The following is a 25,004-nucleotide window of genomic DNA, read 5'->3' as shown; positions in this document are numbered from 1 at the left end:
CTAAAACACGTGTTTACAATACATTTGGGTGAATACAATAAAATAGAAAAAAAATTTGGGAAAAAATTGGGTAAAAAATGGTGATAATTCCGCTAAATATCGTTTAAAGTCATTTGTATTGAACTAATCATACTTTTTATATTTTTATCGTTAAGTTCACATTATTTTACATCTAAAACACGTCTTTACAATACATTTGGGTGAATATAAAAGGTCGTAAAAAAATTTTGAAATACAGGTGATGAATCCGCTAAATATCGTCTTAAGTCATTTCTATTAAACTAATCATACTTTTTATATTTTTAACGTTAATTTCACATTATTTTACATCTAAAACACGTGTTTACAATACATTTGGGTGAATACAAAAAATAGAAAAAAAATTTGGGAAAAAATTGGGTAAAAAATGGTGATAATTCCGCTAAATATAGTTTAAAGTCATTTGTATTGAACTAATCATACTTTTTATATTTTTATCGTTAAGTTCACATCATTTTACATCTAAAACTTTTCTTTACAATACATTTGGGTGAATATAAAAGGTCGTAAAAAAATTTTGAAATACAGGTGATGAAACCGCTAAATATCGTCTTAAGTCATTTCTATTAAACTAATCATACTTTTTATATTTTTAACGTTAAGTTCACATTATTTTACATCTAAAACACGTGTTTACAATACATTTGGGTGAATACAAAAAATAGAAAAAAAATTTGGTAAAAAATGGTGATAATTCCGCTAAATATCGTTTAAAGTCATTTGTATTGAACTAATCATACTTTTTATATTTTGATCGTTAAGTTCACATTATTTTACATCTAAAACAAGTATTTACAATACATTTGGGTGAATACAAAAAATAGAAAAAAAATTTGGGAAAAAATTTGGTAAAAAATGGTGATAATTCCGCTAAATATCGTTTAAAGTCATTTGTATTGAACTAATCATACTTTTTATATTTTTATCGTTAAGTTCACATTATTTTACATCTAAAACACGTCTTTACAATACATTTGGGTGAATATAAATGGTCGTAAAAAAATTTTGAAATACAGGTGATGAATCCGCTAAATATCGTCTTAAGTCATTTCTATTAAACTAATCATACTTTTTATATTTTTAACGTTAAGTTCACATTATTTTACATCTAAAACACGTCTTTACAATACATTTGGGTGAATATAAAAGGTCGTAAAAAAATTTTGAAATACGGGTTATGAATCCGCTAAATATCGTCTTAAGTCATTTCTATTAAACTAATCATACTTTTTATATTTTTAACGTTAAGTTCACATTATTTTACATCTAAAACACGTGTTTACAATACATTTGGGTGAATACAATAAAATAGAAAAAAAATTTGGGAAAAAATTGGGTAAAAAATGGTGATAATTCCGCTAAATATCGTTTAAAGTCATTTGTATTGAACTAATCATACTTTTTATATTTTGATCGTTAAGTTCACATTATTTTACATCTAAAACAAGTATTTACAATACATTTGGGTGAATACAAAAAATAGAAAAAAAATTTGGGAAAAAATTTGGTAAAAAATGGTGATAATTCCGCTAAATATCGTTTAAAGTCATTTGTATTGAACTAATCATACTTTTTATATTTTTATCGTTAAGTTCACATTATTTTACATCTAAAACACGTCTTTACAATACATTTGGGTGAATATAAAATGTCGTAAAAAAATTTTGTAATACAGGTGATGAATCCGCTAAATATCGTCTTAAGTCATTTCTATTAAACTAATCATACTTTTTATATTTTTAACGTTAAGTTCACATTATTTTACATCTAAAACACGTGTTTACAATACATTTGGGTGAATACAAAAAATAGAAAAAAAATTTGGTAAAAAATGGTGATAATTCCGCTAAATATCGTTTAAAGTCATTTGTATTGAACTAATCATACTTTTTATATTTTGATCGTTAAGTTCACATTATTTTACATCTAAAACAAGTATTTACAATACATTTGGGTGAATACAAAAAATAGAAAAAAAATTTGGGAAAAAATTTGGTAAAAAATGGTGATAATTCCGCTAAATATCGTTTAAAGTCATTTGTATTGAACTAATCATACTTTTTATATTTTTATCGTTAAGTTCACATTATTTTACATCTAAAACACGTCTTTACAATACATTTGGGTGAATATAAATGGTCGTAAAAAAATTTTGAAATACAGGTGATGAATCCGCTAAATATCGTCTTAAGTCATTTCTATTAAACTAATCATACTTTTTATATTTTTAACGTTAAGTTCACATTATTTTACATCTAAAACACGTCTTTACAATACATTTGGGTGAATATAAAAGGTCGTAAAAAAATTTTGAAATACGGGTTATGAATCCGCTAAATATCGTCTTAAGTCATTTCTATTAAACTAATCATACTTTTTATATTTTTAACGTTAAGTTCACATTATTTTACATCTAAAACACGTGTTTACAATACATTTGGGTGAATACAATAAAATAGAAAAAAAATTTGGGAAAAAATTGGGTAAAAAATGGTGATAATTCCGCTAAATATCGTTTAAAGTCATTTGTATTGAACTAATCATACTTTTTATATTTTGATCGTTAAGTTCACATTATTTTACATCTAAAACAAGTATTTACAATACATTTGGGTGAATACAAAAAATAGAAAAAAAATTTGGGAAAAAATTTGGTAAAAAATGGTGATAATTCCGCTAAATATCGTTTAAAGTCATTTGTATTGAACTAATCATACTTTTTATATTTTTATCGTTAAGTTCACATTATTTTACATCTAAAACACGTCTTTACAATACATTTGGGTGAATATAAAATGTCGTAAAAAAATTTTGTAATACAGGTGATGAATCCGCTAAATATCGTCTTAAGTCATTTCTATTAAACTAATCATACTTTTTATATTTTTAACGTTAAGTTCACATTATTTTACATCTAAAACACGTGTTTACAATACATTTGGGTGAATACAAAAAATAGAAAAAAAATTTGGGAAAAAATTGGGTAAAAAATGGTGATAATTCCGCTAAATATCGTTTAAAGTCATTTGTATTGAACTAATCATACTTTTTATATTTTTATCGTTAAGTTCACATTATTTTACATCTAAAACACGTATTTACAATACATTTGGGTGAATACAAAAAATAGAAAAAAAATTTGGGAAAAAATTTGGTAAAAAATGGTGATAATTCCGCTAAATATCGTTTAAAGTCATTTGTATTGAACTAATCATACTTTTTATATTTTTATCGTTAAGTTCACATTATTTTACATCTAAAAAACGTATTTACAATACATTTGGGTGAATATAAAAGGTCGTAAAAAAATTTTGAAATACAGCTGATGAATCCGCTAAATATCGTCTTAAGTCATTTCTATTAAACTAATCATACTTTTTATATTTTTATCGTTATGTTCACATTATTTTACATCTAAAACACGTCTTTACAATACATTTGGGAGAATATAAAAGGTCGTAAAAAAATTTTGAAATACAGGTGATGAATCCGCTAAATATCGTCTTAAGTCATTTCTATTAAACTAATCATACTTTTTATATTTTTAACGTTAAGTTCACATTATTTTACATCTAAAACACGTGTTTACAATACATTTGGGTGAATACAAAAAATAGAAAAAAAATTTGGGAAAAAATTGGGTAAAAAATGGTGATAATTCCGCTAAATATCGTTTAAAGTCATTTGTATTGAACTAATCATACTTTTTATATATTTATCGTTAAGTTCACATTATTTTTTATCTTAAACACGTATTTACAATACATTTGGGTGAACACAAAAAATAGAAAAAAAATTTGGGAAAAAATTTGGTAAAAAATGGTGATAATTCCGCTAAATATCGTTTAAAGTCATTTGTATTGAACTAATCATACTTTTTATATTTTTAACGTTAAGTTCACATTATTTTACATCTAAAACACGTATTTACAATACATTTGGGTGAATACAAAAAATAGAAAAAATATTTGGGAAAAAATTTGGTAAAAAATGGTGATAATTCCGCTAAATATCGTTTAAAGTCATTTGTATTGAACTAATCATACTTTTTATATTTTTATCGTTAAGTTCACATTATTTTACATCTAAAACACGTCTTTACAATACATTTGGGTGAATATAAATGGTCGTAAAAAAATTTTGAAATACAGATGATGAATCCGCTAAATATCGTCTTAAGTCATTTCTATTAAACTAATCATACTTTTTATATTTTTAACGTTAAGTTCACATTATTTTACATCTAAAACACGTATTTACAATACATTTGGGTGAATACAAAAAATAGAAAAAAAATTTGGGAAAAAATTTGGTAAAAAATGGTGATAATTCCGCTAAATATCGTTTAAAGTCATTTGTATTGAACTAATCATACTTTTTATATTTTTATCGTTAAGTTCACATTATTTTACATTTAAAACACGTCTTTACAATACATTTGGGTGAATATAAAAGGTCGTAAAAAAATTTTGAAATACGGGTTATGAATCCGCTAAATATCGTCTTAAGTCATTTCTATTAAACTAATCATACTTTTTATATTTTTAACGTTAAGTTCACATTATTTTACATCTAAAACACGTGTTTACAATACATTTGGGTGAATACAATAAAATAGAAAAAAAATTTGGGAAAAAATTGGGTAAAAAATGGTGATAATTCCGCTAAATATCGTTTAAAGTCATTTGTATTGAACTAATCATACTTTTTATATTTTTATCGTTAAGTTCACATTATTTTACATCTAAAACACGTCTTTACAATACATTTGGGTGAATATAAAAGGTCGTAAAAAAATTTTGAAATACAGGTGATGAATCCGCTAAATATCGTCTTAAGTCATTTCTATTAAACTAATCATACTTTTTATATTTTTAACGTTAATTTCACATTATTTTACATCTAAAACACGTGTTTACAATACATTTGGGTGAATACAAAAAATAGAAAAAAAATTTGGGAAAAAATTGGGTAAAAAATGGTGATAATTCCGCTAAATATAGTTTAAAGTCATTTGTATTGAACTAATCATACTTTTTATATTTTTATCGTTAAGTTCACATCATTTTACATCTAAAACTTTTCTTTACAATACATTTGGGTGAATATAAAAGGTCGTAAAAAAATTTTGAAATACAGGTGATGAAACCGCTAAATATCGTCTTAAGTCATTTCTATTAAACTAATCATACTTTTTATATTTTTAACGTTAAGTTCACATTATTTTACATCTAAAACACGTGTTTACAATACATTTGGGTGAATACAAAAAATAGAAAAAAAATTTGGTAAAAAATGGTGATAATTCCGCTAAATATCGTTTAAAGTCATTTGTATTGAACTAATCATACTTTTTATATTTTTATCGTTAAGTTCATATTATTTTACATCTAAAACACGTATTTACAATACATTTGGGTGAATACAAAAAATAGAAAAAAAATTTGGGAAAAAATTGGGTAAAAAATGGTGATAATTCCGCTTAATATCGTTTAAAGTCATTTGTATTGAACTAATCATACTTTTTATATTTTTATACTTAAGTTCACATTATTTTACATCTAAAACACGTCTTTACAATACATTTGGGTGAATATAAAATGTCGTAAAAAAATTTTGAAATACAGGTGATGAATCCGCTAAATATCGTCTTAAGTCATTTCTATTAAACTAATCATACTTTTTATATTTTTAACGTTAAGTTCACATTATTTTACATCTAAAACACGTGTTTACAATACATTTGGGTGAATACAATAAAATAGAAAAAAAATTTGGGAAAAAATTGGGTAAAAAATGGTGATAATTCCGCTAAATATCGTTTAAAGTCATTTGTATTGAACTAATCATACTTTTTATATTTTGATCGTTAAGTTCACATTATTTTACATCTAAAACAAGTATTTACAATACATTTGGGTGAATACAAAAAATAGAAAAAAAATTTGGGAAAAAATTTGGTAAAAAATGGTGATAATTCCGCTAAATATCGTTTAAAGTCATTTGTATTGAACTAATCATACTTTTTATATTTTTATCGTTAAGTTCACATTATTTTACATCTAAAACACGTCTTTACAATACATTTGGGTGAATATAAAATGTCGTAAAAAAATTTTGTAATACAGGTGATGAATCCGCTAAATATCGTCTTAAGTCATTTCTATTAAACTAATCATACTTTTTATATTTTTAACGTTAAGTTCACATTATTTTACATCTAAAACACGTGTTTACAATACATTTGGGTGAATACAAAAAATAGAAAAAAAATTTGGGAAAAAATTGGGTAAAAAATGGTGATAATTCCGCTAAATATCGTTTAAAGTCATTTGTATTGAACTAATCATACTTTTTATATTTTTATCGTTAAGTTCACATTATTTTACATCTAAAACACGTATTTACAATACATTTGGGTGAATACAAAAAATAGAAAAAAAATTTGGGAAAAAATTTGGTAAAAAATGGTGATAATTCCGCTAAATATCGTTTAAAGTCATTTGTATTGAACTAATCATACTTTTTATATTTTTATCGTTAAGTTCACATTATTTTACATCTAAAAAACGTATTTACAATACATTTGGGTGAATATAAAAGGTCGTAAAAAAATTTTGAAATACAGCTGATGAATCCGCTAAATATCGTCTTAAGTCATTTCTATTAAACTAATCATACTTTTTATATTTTTATCGTTATGTTCACATTATTTTACATCTAAAACACGTCTTTACAATACATTTGGGAGAATATAAAAGGTCGTAAAAAAATTTTGAAATACAGGTGATGAATCCGCTAAATATCGTCTTAAGTCATTTCTATTAAACTAATCATACTTTTTATATTTTTAACGTTAAGTTCACATTATTTTACATCTAAAACACGTGTTTACAATACATTTGGGTGAATACAAAAAATAGAAAAAAATTTGGGAAAAAATTGGGTAAAAAATGGTGATAATTCCGCTAAATATCGTTTAAAGTCATTTGTATTGAACTAATCATACTTTTTATATATTTATCGTTAAGTTCACATTATTTTTTATCTTAAACACGTATTTACAATACATTTGGGTGAACACAAAAAATAGAAAAAAAATTTGGGAAAAAATTTGGTAAAAAATGGTGATAATTCCGCTAAATATCGTTTAAAGTCATTTGTATTGAACTAATCATACTTTTTATATTTTTAACGTTAAGTTCACATTATTTTACATCTAAAACACGTATTTACAATACATTTGGGTGAATACAAAAAATAGAAAAAAAATTTGGGAAAAAATTGGGTAAAAAATGGTGATAATTCCGCTAAATATCGTTTAAAGTCATTTGTATTGAACTAATCATACTTTTTATATTTTTATCGTTAAGTTCACATTATTTTACATCTAAAACACGTCTTTACAATACATTTGGGTGAATATAAAAGGTCGTAAAAAAATTTTGAAATACAGGTGATGAATCCGCTAAATATCGTCTTAAGTCATTTCTATTAAACTAATCATACTTTTTATATTTTTAACGTTAAGTTCACATTATTTTACATCTAAAACACGTGTTTACAATATATTTGGGTGAATACAAAAAATAGAAAAAAAATTTGGTAAAAAATAATGATAATTCCGCTAAATATCGTTTAAAGTCATTTGTATTGAACTAATCATACTTTTTATATTTTTATCGTTAAGTTCACATTATTTTACATCTAAAACACGTATTTACAATACATTTGGGTGAATACAAAAAATAGAAAAAAAATTTGGGAATAAATTTGGTAAAAAATTGTGATAATTCCGCTAAATATCGTTTAAAGTCATTTGTATTGAACTAATCATACTTTTTATATTTTTATCGTTAAGTTCACATTATTTTACATCTAAAACACGTCTTTACAATACATTTGGGTGAATATAAAATGTCGTAAAAAAATTTTGAAATACAGGTGATGAATCCGCTAAATATCGTCTTAAGTCATTTCTATTAAACTAATCATACTTTTTATATTTTTAACGTTAAGTTCACATTATTTTACATCTAAAACACGTGTTTACAATATATTTGGGTGAATACAAAAAATAGAAAAAAAATTTGGTAAAAAATAATGATAATTCCGCTAAATATCGTTTAAAGTCATTTGTATTGAACTAATCATACTTTTTATATTTTTATCGTTAAGTTCACATTATTTTACATCTAAAACACGTGTTTACAATACATTTGGGTGAATACAAAAAATAGAAAAAAAATTTGGGAATAAATTTGGTAAAAAATTGTGATAATTCCGCTAAATATCGTTTAAAGTCATTTGTATTGAACTAATCATACTTTTTATATTTTTATCGTTAAGTTCACATTATTTTACAGTCTAAAACACGTATTTACAATACATTTGGGTGAATACAAAAAATAGAAAAAAAATTTGGGAAAAAATTTGGTAAAAAATGGTGATAATTCCGCTAAATATCGTTTAAAGTCATTTGTATTGAACTAATCATACTTTTTATATTTTTATCGTTAAGTTCACATCATTTTACATCTAAAACACGTCTTTACAATACATTTGGGTGAATATAAAAGGTCGTAAAAAAATTTTGAAATACAGGTGATGAAACCGCTAAATATCGTCTTAAGTCATTTCTATTAAACTAATCATACTTTTTATATTTTTAACGTTAAGTTCACATTATTTTACATCTAAAACACGTGTTTACAATACATTTGGGTGAATACAAAAAATAGAAAAAAAATTTGGTAAAAAATGGTGATAATTCCGCTAAATATCGTTTAAAGTCATTTGTATTGAACTAATCATACTTTTTATATTTTTATCGTTAAGTTCACATTATTTTACATCTAAAACACGTATTTACAATACATTTGGGTGAATACAAAAAATAGAAAAAAAATTTGGGAAAAAATTTGGTAAAAAATGGTGATAATTCCGCTAAATATCGTTTAAAGTCATTTGTATTGAACTAATCATACTTTTTATATTTTTATCGTTAATTTCACATTATTTTACATCTAAAACACGTCTTTACAATACATTTGGGTGAATATAAAAGGTCGTAAAAAAATTTTGAAATACAGGTGATGAATCCGCTAAATATCGTCTTAAGTCATTTCTATTAAACTAATCATAATTTTTATATTTTTAACGTTAAGTTCACATTATTTTACATCTAAAACACGTGTTTACAATACATTTGGGTGAATACAAAAAATAGAAAAAAAATTTGGGAAAAAATTGGGTAAAAAATGGTGATAATTCCGCTAAATATCGTTTAAAGTCATTTGTATTGAACTAATCATACTTTTTATATTTTTAACGTTAAGTTCACATTATTTTACATCTAAAACACGTGTTTACAATATATTTGGGTGAATACAAAAAATAGAAAAAAAATTTGGTAAAAAATAATGATAATTCCGCTAAATATCGTTTAAAGTCATTTGTATTGAACTAATCATACTTTTTATATTTTTATCGTTAAGTTCACATTATTTTACATCTAAAACACGTATTTACAATACATTTGGGTGAATACAAAAAATAGAAAAAAAATTTGGGAATAAATTTGGTAAAAAATTGTGATAATTCCGCTAAATATCGTTTAAAGTCATTTGTATTGAACTAATCATACTTTTTATATTTTTATCGTTAAGTTCACATTATTTTACATCTAAAACACGTCTTTACAATACATTTGGGTGAATATAAAAGGTCGTAAAAAAATTTTGAAATACAGGTGATGAATCCGCTAAATATCGTCTTAAGTCATTTCTATTAAACTAATCATACTTTTTATATTTTTAACGTTAAGTTCACATTATTTTACATCTAAAACACGTCTTTACAATACATTTGGGTGAATATAAAAGGTCGTAAAAAAATTTTGAAATACGGGTTATGAATCCGCTATATATCGTCTTAATTCATTTCTATTAAACTAATCATACTTTTTATATTTTTAACGTTAAGTTCACATTATTTTACATCTAAAACACGTGTTTACAATACATTTGGGTGAATACAATAAAATAGAAAAAAAATTTGGGAAAAAATTGGGTAAAAAATGGTGATAATTCCGCTAAATATCGTTTAAAGTCATTTGTATTGAACTAATCATACTTTTTATATTTTTATCGTTAAGTTCACATTATTTTACATCTAAAACAAGTATTTACAGTACATTTGGGTGAATACAAAAAATAGAAAAAAAATTTGGGAAAAAATTTGGTAAAAAATGGTGATAATTCCGCTAAATATCGTTTAAAGTCATTTGTATTGAACTAATCATACTTTTTATATTTTTATCGTTAAGTTCACATTATTTTACATCTAAAACACGTCTTTACAATACATTTGGGTGAATATAAAATGTCGTAAAAAAATTTTGAAATACAGGTGATGAATCCGCTAAATATCGTCTTAAGTCATTTCTATTAAACTAATCATACTTTTTATATTTTTAACGTTAAGTTCACATTATTTTACATCTAAAACACGTGTTTACAATACATTTGGGTGAATACAAAAAATAGAAAAAAAATTTGGTAAAAAATGGTGATAATTCCGCTAAATATCGTTTAAAGTCATTTGTATTGAACTAATCATACTTTTTATATTTTGATCGTTAAGTTCACATTATTTTACATCTAAAACAAGTATTTACAATACATTTGGGTGAATACAAAAAATAGAAAAAAAATTTGGGAAAAAATTTGGTAAAAAATGGTGATAATTCCGCTAAATATCGTTTAAAGTCATTTGTATTGAACTAATCATACTTTTTATATTTTTATCGTTAAGTTCACATTATTTTACATCTAAAACACGTCTTTACAATACATTTGGGTGAATATAAATGGTCGTAAAAAAATTTTGAAATACAGGTGATGAATCTGCTAAATATCGTCTTAAGTCATTTCTATTAAACTAATCATACTTTTTATATTTTTAACGTTAAGTTCACATTATTTTAAATCTAAAACACGTATTTACAATACATTTGGGTGAATACAAAAAATAGAAAAAAAATTTGGGAAAAAATTTGGTAAAAAATGGTGATAATTCCGCTAAATATCGTTTAAAGTCATTTGTATTGAACTAATCATACTTTTTATATTTTTATCGTTAAGTTCACATTATTTTACATCTAAAACACGTCTTTACAATACATTTGGGTGAATATAAAAGGTCGTAAAAAAATTTTGAAATACGGGTTATGAATCCGCTAAATATCGTCTTAAGTCATTTCTATTAAACTAATCATACTTTTTATATTTTTAACGTTAAGTTCACATTATTTTACATCTAAAACACGTGTTTACAATACATTTGGGTGAATACAATAAAATAGAAAAAAAATTTGGGAAAAAATTGGGTAAAAAATGGTGATAATTCCGCTAAATATCGTTTAAAGTCATTTGTATTGAACTAATCATACTTTTTATATTTTTATCGTTAAGTTCACATTATTTTACATCTAAAACACGTCTTTACAATACATTTGGGTGAATATAAAAGGTCGTAAAAAAATTTTGAAATACAGGTGATGAATCCGCTAAATATCGTCTTAAGTCATTTCTATTAAACTAATCATACTTTTTATATTTTTAACGTTAAGTTCACATTATTTTACATCTAAAACCCGTGTTTACAATACATTTGGGTGAATACAAAAAATTGAAAAAAAATTTGGTAAAAAATGGTGATAATTCCGCTAAATATCGTTTAAAGTCATTTGTATTGAACTAATCATACTTTTTATATTTTTATCGTTAAGTTCACATTATTTTACATCTAAAACACGTTTTTACAATACATTTGGGTGAATATAAAAGGTCGTAAAAAAATTTTGAAATACAGGTGATGAATCCGCTAAATATCGTCATAAGTCATTTCTATTAAACTAATCATACTTTTTATATTTTTAACGTTAAGTTCACATTATTTTACATCTAAAACACGTGTTTACAATACATTTGGGTGAATACAAAAAATAGAAAAAAAATTTGGGAAAAAATTTGGTAAAAAATGGTGATAATTCCGCTAAATATCGTTTAAAGTCATTTGTATTGAACTAATCATACTTTTTATATTTTGATCGTTAAGTTCACATTATTTTACATCTAAAACAAGTATTTACAATACATTTGGGTGAATACAAAAAATAGAAAAAAAATTTGGGAAAAAATTTGGTAAAAAATGGTGATAATTCCGCTAAATATCGTTTAAAGTCATTTGTATTGAACTAATCATACTTTTTATATTTTTATCGTTAAGTTCACATTATTTTACATCTTAAACACGTCTTTACAATACATTTGGGTGAATATAAATGGTCGTAAGAAAATTTTGAAATACAGGTGATGAATCCGCTAAATATCGTCTTAAGTCATTTCTATTAAACTAATCATACTTTTTATATTTTTAACGTTAAGTTCACATTATTTTACATCTAAAACACGTGTTTACAATATATTTGGGTGAATACAAAAAATAGAAAAAAAATTTGGTAAAAAATAATGATAATTCCGCTAAATATCGTTTAAAGTCATTTGTATTGAACTAATCATACTTTTTATATTTTTATCGTTAAGTTCACATTATTTTACATCTAAAACACGTATTTACAATACATTTGGGTGAATACAAAAAATAGAAAAAAAATTTGGGAATAAATTTGGTAAAAAATTGTGATAATTCCGCTAAATATCGTTTAAAGTCATTTGTATTGAACTAATCATACTTTTTATATTTTTATCGTTAAGTTCACATTATTTTACATCTAAAACACGTCTTTACAATACATTTGGGTGAATATAAAATGTCGTAAAAAAATTTTGAAATACAGGTGATGAATCCGCTAAATATCGTCTTAAGTCATTTCTATTAAACTAATCATACTTTTTATATTTTTAACGTTAAGTTCACATTATTTTACATCTAAAACACGTGTTTACAATACATTTGGGTGAATACAAAAAATAGAAAAAAAATTTGGGAAAAAATTGGGTAAAAAATGGTGATAATTCCGCTAAATATCGTTTAAAGTCATTTGTATTGAACTAATCATACTTTTTATATTTTTATCGTTAAGTTCACATTATTTTAAATATAAAACACGTATTTACAATACATTTGGGTGAATACAAAAAATAGAAAAAAAATTTGGGAAAAAATTTGGTAAAAAATGGTGATAATTCCGCTAAATATCGTTTAAAGTCATTTGTATTGAACTAATCATACTTTTTATATTTTTATCGTTAAGTTCACATCATTTTACATCTAAAACACGTCTTTACAATACATTTGGGTGAATATAAAAGGTCGTAAAAAAATTTTGAAATACAGGTGATGAAACCGCTAAATATCGTCTTAAGTCATTTCTATTAAACTAATCATACTTTTTATATTTTTAACGTTAAGTTCACATTATTTTACATCTAAAACACGTGTTTACAATACATTTGGGTGAATACAAAAAATAGAAAAAAAATTTGGTAAAAAATGGTGATAATTCCGCTAAATATCGTTTAAAGTCATTTGTATTGAACTAATCATACTTTTTATATTTTTATCGTTAAGTTCACATTATTTTACATCTAAAACACGTATTTACAATACATTTGGGTGAATACAAAAAATAGAAAAAAAATTTGGGAAAAAATTTGGTAAAAAATGGTGATAATTCCGCTAAATATCGTTTAAAGTCATTTGTATTGAACTAATCATACTTTTTATATTTTTATCGTTAATTTCACATTATTTTACATCTAAAACACGTCTTTACAATACATTTGGGTGAATATAAAAGGTCGTAAAAAAATTTTGAAATACAGGTGATGAATCCGCTAAATATCGTCTTAAGTCATTTCTATTAAACTAATCATAATTTTTATATTTTTAACGTTAAGTTCACATTATTTTACATCTAAAACACGTGTTTACAATACATTTGGGTGAATACAAAAAATAGAAAAAAAATTTGGGAAAAAATTGGGTAAAAAATGGTGATAATTCCGCTAAATATCGTTTAAAGTCATTTGTATTGAACTAATCATACTTTTTATATTTTTAACGTTAAGTTCACATTATTTTACATCTAAAACACGTGTTTACAATATATTTGGGTGAATACAAAAAATAGAAAAAAAATTTGGTAAAAAATAATGATAATTCCGCTAAATATCGTTTAAAGTCATTTGTATTGAATTAATCATACTTTTTATATTTTTATCGTTAAGTTCACATTATTTTACATCTAAAACACGTATTTACAATACATTTGGGTGAATACAAAAAATAGAAAAAAAATTTGGGAATAAATTTGGTAAAAAATTGTGATAATTCCGCTAAATATCGTTTAAAGTCATTTGTATTGAACTAATCATACTTTTTATATTTTTATCGTTAAGTTCACATTATTTTACATCTAAAACACGTCTTTACAATACATTTGGGTGAATATAAAAGGTCGTAAAAAAATTTTGAAATACAGGTGATGAATCCGCTAAATATCGTCTTAAGTCATTTCTATTAAACTAATCATACTTTTTATATTTTTAACGTTAAGTTCACATTATTTTACATCTAAAACACGTGTTTACAATACATTTGGGTGAATACAAAAAATAGAAAAAAAATTTGGGAAAAAATTGGGTAAAAAATGGTGATAATTCCGCTAAATATCGTTTAAAGTCATTTGTATTGAACTAATCATACTTTTTATATTTTTATCGTTAAGTTCACATTATTTTAAATCTAAAACACGTATTTACAATACATTTGGGTGAATACAAAAAATAGAAAAAAAATTTGGGAAAAAATTTGGTAAAAAATGGTGATAATTCCGCTAAATATCGTTTAAAGTCATTTGTATTGAACTAATCATACTTTTTATATTTTTATCGTTAAGTTCACATCATTTTACATCTAAAACACGTCTTTACAATACATTTGGGTGAATATAAAAGGTCGTAAAAAAATTTTGAAATACAGGTGATGAAACCGCTAAATATCGTCTTAAGTCATTTCTATTAAACTAATCATACTTTTTATATTTTTAACGTTAAGTTCACATTATTTTACATCTAAAACACGTGTTTACAATACATTTGGGTGAATACAAAAAATAGAAAAAAAATTTGGTAAAAAATGGTGATAATTCCGCTAAATATCGTTTAAAGTCATTTGTATTGAACTAATCATACTTTTTATATTTTTATCGTTAAGTTCACATTATTTTACATCTAAAACACGTATTTACAATACATTTGGGTGAATACAAAAAATAGAAAAAAAATTTGGGAAAAAATTTGGTAAAAAATGGTGATAATTCCGCTAAATATCGTTTAAAGTCATTTGTATTGAACTAATCATACTTTTTATATTTTTATCGTTAATTTCACATTATTTTACATCTAAAACACGTCTTTACAATACATTTGGGTGAATATAAAAGGTCGTAAAAAAATTTTGAAATACAGGTGATGAATCCGCTAAATATCGTCTTAAGTCATTTCTATTAAACTAATCATAATTTTTATATTTTTAACGTTAAGTTCACATTATTTTACATCTAAAACACGTGTTTACAATACATTTGGGTGAATACAAAAAATAGAAAAAAAATTTGGGAAAAAATTGGGTAAAAAATGGTGATAATTCCGCTAAATATCGTTTAAAGTCATTTGTATTGAACTAATCATACTTTTTATATTTTTATCGTTAAGTTCACATTATTTTACATCTAAAACACGTATTTACAATACATTTGGGTGAATATAAAAGGTCGTAAAAAAATTTTGAAATACAGCTGATGAATCCGCTAAATATCGTCTTAAGTCATTTCTATTAAACTAATCATACTTTTTATATTTTTAACGTTAAGTTAACATTATTTTACATCTAAAACACGTATTTACAATACATTTGGGTGAATACAAAAAATAGAAAAAAAATTTGGGAAAAAATTGGGTAAAAAATGGTGATAATTCCGCTAAATATCGTTTAAAGTCATTTGTATTGAACTAATCATACTTTTTATATTTTTAACGTTAAGTTCACATTATTTTACATCTAAAACACGTATTTACAATACATTTGGGTGAATACAAAAAATAGAAAAAAAATTTGGGAAAAAATTGGGTAAAAAATGGTGATAATTCCGCTAAATATCGTTTAAAGTCATTTGTATTGAACTAATCATACTTTTTATATTTTTATCGTTAAGTTCACATTATTATACATCTAAAACACGTATTTACAATACATTTGGGTGAATACAAAAAATAGAAAAAAATTTGGGAAAATATTTGGTAAAAAATGGTGATAATTCCGCTAAATATCGTTTAAAGTCATTTGTATTGAACTAATCATACTTTTTATATTTTTATCGTTAAGTTCACATTATTTTACATCTAAAACACGTCTTTACAATACATTTGGGTGAATATAAAAGGTCGTAAAAAAATTTTGAAATACAGGTGATGAATCCGCTAAATATCGTCTTAAGTCATTTCTATTAAACTAATCATACTTTTTATATTTTTAACGTTAAGTTCACATTATTTTACATCTAAAACACGTGTTTACAATACATTTGGGTGAATACAAAAAATAGAAAAAAAATTTGGTAAAAAATGGTGATAATTCCGCTAAATATCGTCTTAAGTCATTTCTATTAAACTAATAATACTTTTTATATTTTTAACGTTAAGTTCACATTATTTTACATCTAAAACACGTGTTTACAATACATTTGGGTGAATACAAAAAATAGAAAAAAAATTTGGGAAAAAATTGGGTAAAAAATGGTGATAATTCCGCTAAATATCGTTTAAAGTCATTTGTATTGAACTAATCATACTTTTTATATTTTTAACGTTAAGTTCACATTATTTTACATCTAAAACACGTGTTTACAATATATTTGGGTGAATACAAAAAATAGAAAAAAAATTTGGTAAAAAATAATGATAATTCCGCTAAATATCGTTTAAAGTCATTTGTATTGAACTAATCATACTTTTTATATTTTTATCGTTAAGTTCACATTATTTTACATCTAAAACACGTATTTACAATACATTTGGGTGAATACAAAAAATAGAAAAAAAATTTGGGAATAAATTTGGTAAAAAATTGTGATAATTCCGCTAAATATCGTGTAAAGTCATTTGTATTGAACTAATCATACTTTTTATATTTTTATCGTTAAGTTCACATTATTTTACATCTAAAACACGTCTTTACAATACATTTGGGTGAATATAAAAGGTCGTAAAAAAATTTTGAAATACAGGTGATGAATCCGCTAAATATCGTCTTAAGTCATTTCTATTAAACTAATCATACTTTTTATATTTTTAACGTTAAGTTCACATTATTTTAAATCTAAAACACGTATTTACAATACATTTGGGTGAATACAAAAAATAGAAAAAAAATTTGGGAAAAAATTGGGTAAAAAATGGTGATAATTCCGCTAAATATCGTTTAAAGTCATTTGTATTGAACTAATCATACTTTTTATATTTTTATCGTTAAGTTCACATTATTTTAAATCTAAAACACGTATTTACAATACATTTGGGTGAATACAAAAAATAGAAAAAAAATTTGGGAAAAAATTTGGTAAAAAATGGTGATAATTCCGCTAAATATCGTTTAAAGTCATTTGTATTGAACTAATCATACTTTTTATATTTTTATCGTTAAGTTCACATTATTTTACATCTAAAACACGTATTTACAATACATTTGGGTGAATACAAAAAATAGAAAAAAAATTTGGGAAAAAATTTGGTAAAAAATGGTGATAATTCCGCTAAATATCGTTTAAAGTCATTTGTATTGAACTAATCATACTTTTTATATTTTTATCGTTAATTTCACATTATTTTACATCTAAAACACGTCTTTACAATACATTTGGGTGAATATAAAAGGTCGTAAAAAAATTTTGAAATACAGGTGATGAATCCGCTAAATATCGTCTTAAGTCATTTCTATTAAACTAATCATAATTTTTATATTTTTAACGTTAAGTTCACATTATTTTACATCTAAAACACGTATTTACAATACATTTGGGTGAATACAAAAAATAGAAAAAAAATTTGGGAAAAAATTGGGTAAAAAATGGTGATAATTCCGCTAAATATCGTTTAAAGTCATTTGTATTGAACTAATCATACTTTTTATATTTTTATCGTTAAGTTCACATTATTTTACATCTAAAACACGTCTTTACAATACATTTGGGTGAATATAAAAGGTCGTAAAAAAATTTTGAAATACAGGTGATGAATCCGCTAAATATCGTCTTAAGTCATTTCTATTAAACTAATCAAACTTTTTATATTTTTAACGTTAAGTTCACATTATTTTACATCTAAAACACGTGTTTACAATACATTTGGGTGAATACAAAAAATAGAAAAAAAATTTGGTAAAAAATGGTGATAATTCCGCTAAATATCGTTTAAAGTCATTTGTATTGAACTAATCATACTTTTTATATTTTTATCGTTAAGTTCACATTATTATACATCTAAAACACGTATTTACAATACATTTGGGTGAATACAAAAAATAGAAAAAAATTTGGGAAAATATTTGGTAAAAAATGGTGATAATTCCGCTAAATATCGTTTAAAGTCATTTGTATTGAACTAATCATACTTTTTATATTTTTATCGTTAAGTTCACATTATTTTACATCTAAAACACGTCTTTACAATACATTTGGGTTAATATAAAAGGTCGTAAAAAAATTTTGAAATACAGGTGATGAATCCGCTAAATATCGTCTTAAGTCATTTCTATTAAACTAATCATACTTTTTATATTTTTAACGTTAAGTTCACATTATTTTACATCTAAAACACGTGTTTACAATACATTTGGGTGAATACAAAAAATAGAAAAAAAATTTGGTAAAAAATGGTGATAATTCCGCTAAATATCGTCTTAAGTCATTTCTATTAAACTAATAATACTTTTTATATTTTTAACGTTAAGTTCACATTATTTTACATCTAAAACACGTGTTTACAATACATTTGGGTGAATACAAAAAATAGAAAAAAAATTTGGGAAAAAATTGGGTAAAAAATGGTGATAATTCCGCTAAATATCGTTTAAAGTCATTTGTATTGAACTAATCATACTTTTTATATTTTTAACGTTAAGTTCACATTATTTTACATCTAAAACACGTGTTTACAATATATTTGGGTGAATACAAAAAATAGAAAAAAAATTTGGTAAAAAATAATGATAATTCCGCTAAATATCGTTTAAAGTCATTTGTATTGAACTAATCATACTTTTTATATTTTTATCGTTAAGTTCACATTATTTTACATCTAAAACACGTATTTACAATACATTTGGGTGAATACAAAAAATAGAAAAAAAATTTGGGAATAAATTTGGTAAAAAATTGTGATAATTCCGCTAAATATCGTTTAAAGTCATTTGTATTGAACTAATCATACTTTTTATATTTTTATCGTTAAGTTCACATCATTTTACATCTAAAACACGTCTTTACAATACATTTGGGTGAATATAAAAGGTCGTAAAAAAATTTTGAAATACAGGTGATGAAACCGCTAAATATCGTCTTAAGTCATTTCTATTAAACTAATCATACTTTTTATATTTTTAACGTTAAGTTCACATTATTTTACATCTAAAACACGTGTTTACAATACATTTGGGTGAATACAAAAAATAGAAAAAAAATTTGGTAAAAAATGGTGATAATTCCGCTAAATATCGTTTAAAGTCATTTGTATTGAACTAATCATACTTTTTATATTTTTATCGTTAAGTTCACATTATTTTACATCTAAAACACGTATTTACAATACATTTGGGTGAATACAAAAAATAGAAAAAAAATTTGGGAAAAAATTTGGTAAAAAATGGTGATAATTCCGCTAAATATCGTTTAAAGTCATTTGTATTGAACTAATCATACTTTTTATATTTTTATCGTTAATTTCACATTATTTTACATCTAAAACACGTCTTTACAATACATTTGGGTGAATATAAAAGGTCGTAAAAAAATTTTGAAATACAGGTGATGAATCCGCTAAATATCGTCTTAAGTCATTTCTATTAAACTAATCATAATTTTTATATTTTTAACGTTAAGTTCACATTATTTTACATCTAAAACACGTGTTTACAATACATTTGGGTGAATACAAAAAATAGAAAAAAAATTTGGGAAAAAATTGGGTAAAAAATGGTGATAATTCCGCTAAATATCGTTTAAAGTCATTTGTATTGAACTAATCATACTTTTTATATTTTTATCGTTAAGTTCACATTATTTTACATCTAAAACACGTATTTACAATACATTTGGGTGAATATAAAAGGTCGTAAAAAAATTTTGAAATACAGCTGATGAATCCGCTAAATATCGTCTTAAGTCATTTCTATTAAACTAATCATACTTTTTATATTTTTAACGTTAAGTTAACATTATTTTACATCTAAAACACGTATTTACAATACATTTGGGTGAATACAAAAAATAGAAAAAAAATTTGGGAAAAAATTGGGTAAAAAATGGTGATAATTCCGCTAAATATCGTTTAAAGTCATTTGTATTGAACTAATCATACTTTTTATATTTTTAACGTTAAGTTCACATTATTTTACATCTAAAACACGTATTTACAATACATTTGGGTGAATACAAAAAATAGAAAAAAAATTTGGGAAAAAATTGGGTAAAAAATGGTGATAATTCCGCTAAATATCGTTTAAAGTCATTTGTATTGAACTAATCATACTTTTTATATTTTTATCGTTAAGTTCACATTATTTTACATCTAAAACACGTCTTTACAATACATTTGGGTGAATATAAAAGGTCGTAAAAAAATTTTGAAATACAGGTGATGAATCCGCTAAATATCGTCTTAAGTCATTTCTATTAAACTAATCAAACTTTTTATATTTTTAACGTTAAGTTCACATTATTTTACATCTAAAACACGTGTTTACAATACATTTGGGTGAATACAAAAAATAGAAAAAAAATTTGGTAAAAAATGGTGATAATTCCGCTAAATATCGTCTTAAGTCATTTCTATTAAACTAATCATACTTTTTATATTTTTAACGTTAAGTTCACATTATTTTACATCTAAAACACGTGTTTACAATACATTTGGGTGAATATAAAAGGTCGTAAAAAAATTTTGAAATACAGGTGATGAATCCGCTAAATATCGTCTTAAGTCATTTCTATTAAACTAATCATACTTTTTATATTTTTAACGTTAAGTTCACATTATTTTACATCTAAAACACGTGTTTACAATACATTTGGGTGAATACAAAAAATAGAAAAAAAATTTGGGAAAAAATTGGGTAAAAAATGGTGATAATTCCGCTAAATATCGTTTAAAGTCATTTGTATTGAACTAATCATGCTTTTTATATTTTTATCGTTAAGTTCACATCATTTTACATCTAAAACACGTCTTTACAATACATTTGGGTGAATACAAAAAATAGAAAAAAAATTTGGGAAAAAATTTGGTAAAAAATGGTGATAATTCCGCTAAATATCGTTTAAAGTCATTTGTATTGAACTAATCATACTTTTTATATTTTTATCGTTAAGTTCACATCATTTTACATCTAAAACACGTCTTTACAATACATTTGGGTGAATATAAAAGGTCGTAAAAAAATGTTGAAATACAGGTGATGAAACCGCTAAATATCGTCTTAAGTAATTTCTATTAAACTAATCATACTTTTCATATTTTTAACGTTAAGTTCACATTATTTTACATCTAAAACACGTGTTTACAATACATTTGGGTGAATACAAAAAATAGAAAAAAAATTTGGTAAAAAATGGTGATAATTCCGCTAAATATCGTTTAAAGTCATTTGTATTGAACTAATCATACTTTTTATATTTTTATCGTTAAGTTCACATTATTTTACATCTAAAACACGTGTTTACAATACATTTGGGTGAATACAAAAAATAGAAAAAAAATTTGGTAAAAAATTTGGTAAAAAATTTGGTAAAAAATGGTGATAATTCCGCTAAATATCGTTTAAAGTCATTTGTATTGAACTAATCATACATTTTATATTTTTATCGTTAAGTTCACATTATTTTACATCTAAAACACGTATTTACAATACATTTGGGTGAATACAAAAAATAGAAAAAAAATTTGGGAAAAAATTTGGTAAAAAATGGTGATAATTCCGCTAAATATCGTTTAAAGTCATTTGTATTGAACTAATCATACTTTTTATATTTTTATCGTTAAGTTCACATCATTTTACATCTAAAACACGTCTTTACAATACATTTGGGTGAATATAAAAGGTCGTAAAAAAATGTTGAAATACAGGTGATGAAACCGCTAAATATCGTCTTAAGTAATTTCTATTAAACTAATCATACTTTTCATATTTTTAACGTTAAGTTCACATTATTTTACATCTAAAACACGTGTTTACAATACATTTGGGTGAATACAAAAAATAGAAAAAAAATTTGGTAAAAAATGGTGATAATTCCGCTAAATATCGTTTAAAGTCATTTGTATTGAACTAATCATACTTTTTATATTTTTATCGTTAAGTTCACATTATTTTACATCTAAAACACGTATTTACAATACATTTGGGTGAATACAAAAAATAGAAAAAAAATTTGGGAAAAAATTTGGTAAAAAATGGTGATAATTCCGCTAAATATCGTTTAAAGTCATTTGTATTGAACTAATCATACTTTTTATATTTTTATCGTTAATTTCACATTATTTTACATCTAAAACACGTCTTTACAATACATTTGGGTGAATATAAAAGGTCGTAAAAAAATTTTGAAATACAGGTGATGAATCCGCTAAATATCGTCTTAAGTCATTTCTATTAAACTAATCATACTTTTTATATTTTTAACGTTAAGTTCACATTATTTTACATCTAAAACACGTGTTTACAATACATTTGGGTGAATACAAAAAATAGAAAAAAAATTTGGGAAAAAATTGGGTAAAAAATGGTGATAATTCCGCTAAATATCGTTTAAAGTCATTTGTATTGAACTAATCATACTTTTTATATTTTTATCGTTAAGTTCACATTATTTTACATCTAAAACACGTATTTACAATACATTTGGGTGAATACAAAAAATAGAAAAAAAATTTGGGAAAAAATTTGGTAAAAAATGGTGATAATTCCGCTAAATATCGTTTAAAGTCATTTGTATTGAACTAATCATACTTTTTATATTTTTATCGTTAAGTTCACATTATTTTACATCTAAAACACATATTTACAATACATTTGGGTGAATATAAAAGGTCGTAAAAAAATTTTGAAATACAGGTGATGAATCCGCTAAATATCGTCTTAAGTCATTTCTATTAAACTAATCATACTTTTTATATTTTTAACGTTAAGTTCACATTATTTTACATCTAAAACACGTGTTTACAATACATTTGGGTGAATACAAAAAATAGAAAAAAAATTTGGTAAAAAATGGTGATAATTCCGCTAAATATCGTCTTAAGTCATTTCTATTAAACTAATCATACTTTTTATATTTTTAACGTTAAGTTCACATTATTTTACATCTAAAACACGTGTTTACAATACATTTGGGTGAATATAAAAGGTCGTAAAAAAATTTTGAAATACAGGTGATGAATCCGCTAAATATCGTCTTAAGTCATTTCTATTAAACTAATCATACTTTTTATATTTTTAACGTTAAGTTCACATTATTTTACATCTAAAACACGTGTTTACAATACATTTGGGTGAATACAAAAAATAGAAAAAAAATTTGGGAAAAAATTGGGTAAAAAATGGTGATAATTCCGCTAAATATCGTTTAAAGTCATTTGTATTGAACTAATCATGCTTTTTATATTTTTATCGTTAAGTTCACATCATTTTACATCTAAAACACGTCTTTACAATACATTTGGGTGAATATAAAAGGTCGTAAAAAAATTTTGAAATACAGGTGATGATACCGCTAAATATCGTCTTAAGTCATTTCTATTAAACTAATCATACTTTTTATATTTGTAACGTTAAGTTCACATTATTTTACATCTAAAACACGTGTTTACAATACATTTGGGTGAATACAAAAAATAGAAAAAAAATTTGGTAAAAAATGGTGATAATTCCGCTAAATATCGTCTTAAGTCATTTCTATTAAACTAATCATACTTTTTATATTTTTAACGTTAAGTTCACATTATTTTACATCTAAAACACGTGTTTACAATACATTTGGGTGAATACAAAAAATAGAAAAAAAATTTGGGAAAAAATTGGGTAAAAAATGGTGATAATTCCGCTAAATATCGTTTAAAGTCATTTGTATTGAACTAATCATACTTTTTATATTTTTATCGTTAAGTTCACATTATTTTACATCTAAAACACGTATTTACAATACATTTGGGTGAATACAAAAAATAGAAAAAAAATTTGGGAAAAAATTTGGTAAAAAATGGTGATAATTCCGCTAAATATCGTTTAAAGTCATTTGTATTGAACTAATCATACTTTTTATATATTTATCGTTAAGTTCACATAATTTTACATCTAAAACACGTCTTTACAATACATTTGGGTGAATATAAAAGGTCGTAAAAAAATTTTGAAATACAGGTGATGAATCCGCTAAATATCGTCTTAAGTCATTTCTATTAAACTAATCATACTTTTTATATTTTTAACGTTAAGTTCACATTATTTTACATCTAAAACACGTGTTTACAATACATTTGGGTGAATACAAAAAATAGAAAAAAAATTTGGGAAAAAATTGGGTAAAAAATGGTGATAATTCCGCTAAATATCGTTTAAAGTCATTTGTATTGAACTAATCATGCTTTTTATATTTTTATCGTTAAGTT

Source organism: Diuraphis noxia, unplaced genomic scaffold (genome assembly GCF_037042655.1).
Source record: "Diuraphis noxia isolate RWA-SAM2 unplaced genomic scaffold, SU_Dnox_SAM2 contig0003, whole genome shotgun sequence".
In the NCBI taxonomy this organism is placed as follows: domain Eukaryota; kingdom Metazoa; phylum Arthropoda; class Insecta; order Hemiptera; family Aphididae; genus Diuraphis; species Diuraphis noxia.
The sequence above is the reverse complement of the archived record's forward strand: the minus strand, read 5'-3'. Positions refer to the sequence as shown.